The sequence below is a fragment of the Hyaena hyaena genome, unplaced genomic scaffold, assembly GCF_003009895.1.
Source record: "Hyaena hyaena isolate Hyena2069 unplaced genomic scaffold, ASM300989v1 scaffold_2143, whole genome shotgun sequence".
Lineage (NCBI taxonomy): Eukaryota > Metazoa > Chordata > Mammalia > Carnivora > Hyaenidae > Hyaena > Hyaena hyaena.
The window spans coordinates 88,320-92,488 of record NW_024082778.1 but is presented as its reverse complement, the minus strand read 5'-3'; the positions used below and the strand labels follow the sequence as shown (position 1 = coordinate 92,488).

General features: G+C 36.9%; 1 pseudogene; it reads left to right on the top strand.

Annotated features, from left to right (window-relative positions):
• The first annotated feature begins 3,487 nt into the window (after positions 1 to 3,487).
• LOC120227282 lies at positions 3,488 to 3,569 on the top strand (annotated as a pseudogene).
• The last annotated feature ends 600 nt before the right edge of the window (positions 3,570 to 4,169 follow it).

Here is a 4,169-nt window from a genome sequence, read left to right as displayed (position 1 = left end):
AAAAAAAAAAAAAAAAAAAGAACTAAGAACACCAGTACATTGAATGAAACTTGAAAATATCTTATTTATGGTGGGATATGGGAGGAAAAATATGCAAAGGAAACATAGAAAGCTAAAACTATAAAGATCAAAAATATTTCTGAGCACCTTGATGCCCATGTTTAAAAGGAAACATTAATGGTGTTTGGGTGGCCCAGTCAGTTAAGCATCCAATTACTGGTTTCACAGTTCATTGGATCGTGCCCTACATGAAGCTCTGCTCTGAGAGTGCAGAGCTGGCTTGGGATTCTATCTCTCTCTGCCCCTGCCCCACTTGTATGCACACATTCTCTTTCTCTCTCTCAATATATAAATAAATAAATAAACAAACACGAAAAAAGGGAAACATCACATATTAAAAGGAAGCATATAAGTTAAACAAGATACATTTTTGAAAATATTTTCACAGAGATCTCTACCAGAGGCATCATGAAATAAGTCAGAAGATGATGACCTCCTAAAAATAAAACCATTCTTCTCCATATGGCTTTTACTTTCATTATTTTTGAGAAAATTTGCATGCTAAGTTGAAATAGCATTATGTGAGGGCATTTCAGTGAGGATTGGAAGAATTATTTATATAACTAAGGTTCTAATTTGTGGTGAATCTAGAGAGTTTTGGAACTTGATATGTTAAAAACTAGATGTGTATGACACTAAAACATTTTTCAAAGTTAGTTTTCACTCTCTCCTGAATGTATCTAAATGTATGTTATTTTCACCAATTAACTTAATAAGTCTGAAAATAACACATCAATTTCTCACCCCAACACCAGAATTAAAAATTCAAAAACCTTCAAATTTATAAAACCTTGCATCACAATTGGGTTAAGAGTTTTATTCTGAGTTCTTCCCTGAAAGATGATGGTCTGGCAATACCACCTTTGCAATTCATTTTCTCCATTTTTAAAATGGGAGAAAAATTCTAATTACTTTTGAATAAGAGATAAAGCACAGTCCCTGAGTATAAATTGACAATCCTGAAGGGTATAAATTCAATCATGAACAATTGCATTAGACTGCATTTAACTTATGCCTCCTGTCATGTCCTTTAAAAGAGCCTTAATTTATAATAGCTTGTGATTGTCCCATAATTTCTTTTAAGCAAATTTAAAATTGTTTTTACTGCATTTCAGTATAATCTCTTCTCCATCCCCCTAAAGGATTTAGCTTTGGATTAAAATCTTCCAGGAGGAATAGGGGTGTGTGTATGTGTGTGTGTGTGTGTGTGCGTGTGTGTGTGTGTGTTACACTAATAGTAGTGCTATAATTTATGAGAGTGAAAAAGAGAAATTGTTACCTTTTACTTTCCAACAGAGCCTACATGAATTAGGTGAAATATGTCCCCTGTGTATTTATTTCTGTCTTAGATTGGAGTTTTTTCATTTTTTTTATCACGTGTATACAGACTGCATGCTATGGAATCAAGCTGATCCAAGCAACCTATTAGACACATACTGTGTTTTCACCGTAGGCACTTTAAGGAGGCTGGGTTTCAACTTGGAACCTTGCCCTGGATCATCCCAGGGTTGGGCACAGTACTATGACAAATCTTGATAGCTTATTGCTGATCACTGCAAAAAAATGGACATGTAGAGTTTGGGAGCTTGAGAGTTTCCCTTTTCTTTTAGAGGGCAGATGTGTCATTCAAGTCCCAGGAATAATGATGTACATAAACTACACATCAGGAGCAGCTGTGTTCAGAGAGACTGAGTCCTCATCAGCATTATATCCAGTACATTCTAGACCACCCACAGGTCATTCTCTCCTTCTTGCTGTCTGGATTGCCTCCAAAAATATTTTTAATGAGATTTTCATTGAATTTCAAATCAATGTGCCAAATTAAAGAGAGAGCAGAGAGTAAAAAAAAAATGGATATAATGGGGTTACAAAGTGGAAAGTATAATGGTCACTAGCTATTGAAATTAGATTTTATTAGTTTTTTTTTCCCCTCAGTGGGTATAAGATATGGTATTTGTCCTTATTTTGAAATTATAGTAAATTATGAAAGCATTGAGGTGGGGTGGGGAAGCACTGTACTAGTTAATGTCCTTTGACCAATAAAGACAATCATTTTGTATGGGCAATATGTTCACACCTAATGCATTTTTTTCTGCCTGTTGCTAGCTCTATTTTTTTTTTTTTTTTAATTTGAGAGAGATGGGGTAAGGAGCAGAGAGAGGGAAAGAGAGAACCTCAAGCAGGCTTCATGTTGTCAGCACAAGCCTTGACTTGGGGCTCAATCTCCCAAACAGTGAGATAATAACGTGAGCTGAAATCAAGCTGACTGAGCCAGCCAGGTACTCGGTGCTAGCCCTATTATTATCCCATGGTAATAATAGGATTTTATTTCTCATCCAGGTTTTAACCCAATATTTCTGAGCACAGGTATTCAAATCTCTGCTTATTTTAAGCATAGATATTTGTGGGCTTTTTTATTCCTTTGAGATTTTCTTTATAACTTCCGCCAGCCCTGTTCTCTTATTGGGTGATTTTGCAAAGATACAAGCTCACTGTCAATTTATTTGGGTATCTCCTCATTATCTACAGAGAGCAAGTTGCAGAATATCCGGTTTGTTGAATAGGGGAAATAATCCAATCGTGTTGACCCTCAGGAATGGAAAATAATTTGTTCATTAAAATGTCAGTGGTTGTAGGGGCTCCTGGGTGGCTCAGTCTGTCAGCTGTACTGACAGCTCTGAGCCTGGAGCCTACTTGAAATTCTGTGTCTCCCTTTCTCCCTGCCCCTCCCCTGCCCTTGCTCTCTCTCTCTCTCCCCTCCACCTCTTTTCCTCTCTCTCTCAAAAATAAATAAACATTAACTTTTTTTAATGTCGGTGATTGTATATTTGGGTGCCTTCTCACTGAAACTCTTCTGAGTAGGTATTTCCATTTAACAGACATAGCCTGTCTGTGTGTGAACTAGCTCTGAATTTTCCAACTTAAATTATGTTGGTCTTAGGTTCTTCTTACCTTAAATTTTGTTGTTGTGTCTGTTTTACTTCCTTGTTACCTTTTCTGATTCTGTATATATTCATTTATTTTGGTTGCCCACATTAGTAACAGAATCAATCCAGAGGCAAGGATTTGAGGGTAAGAAGTTAATTTTTGGGGTGATCTCATGAGCAATGGTAGGGAAGTAGGAAAGTGAGATGTAGACTGGAAAGAAGCCAATAAAAGAATGAGTTAAGAAATTGATTATGTTTTTTTGACAACTGGGGCTAAAGCTTGTTGGGTACCCCTGGAAATAGAACAGAACGTGCTTCAGAGTTATGGAACCACAACAGTGAGCAAGCTGGGACACTCACCCTCTTGTCTCCTTTCATCATTGGTTTGGGTTTGCTTTCTGGGGCTCATTACTTCCCTAAACTTTTAAGTTTGCCCCATGTTTGAGCAAAGGATGACAGATAAAACCTGTAGGTAGAAAGCTGCATTTACTTGCTGAAAGTAGACTATACTTTCAGGGTTCATTTCTATAGTTTCTCTAAATACATAAGTACTTGCTGAAAGCAGACATCAGGGTGCACTGAAACACTGAAAAGTGACAGAAATGGGTAGAGGCACACACAGCTTCTCAATAGTTATCAACACTAGGCTTTCCCTTTCAACAATTGTGGCTCTTAAGGTTTTAACAATAAAATATAAAGCAGCAACTACCGATCTGGCTTGAAGAACCTGGATAATGTACTCATTTTTAGTTATGGATATTACAGAGCTAGGACATTGATATTTCCCAGTTAGCCCAACAATGGGCATGCCACAGTGGGCAGTGTATTCGGCAATCCCTAATGAGCAAACACAGAAATCTGTGCTCTGTAACTCTGTAGCTTTCCATTCACACAGCCTATTTTGAGTGAACAAAAAAAGCCTTCTTCCCACTATTCTTAGAGCCCAACATGAGATATTTTCCTAATCAACCTGTCAGTGGTTGTGCTGTTCTTTTCGTACTCACCTATCATGTTTCTTTAATTCTCAAATATTGGATGATGCAAACAGAATGGCTTAAGCAGTAAGGAATATTTTTTTTCTTTATTCACAGAACTAAAATGTGCTATGAGAGTTTTAAATTCAGGTGTGGCTATATCCAAGGACTTGTTAGCTGTCATGACCTTTTTGTCAATCTAAATGCT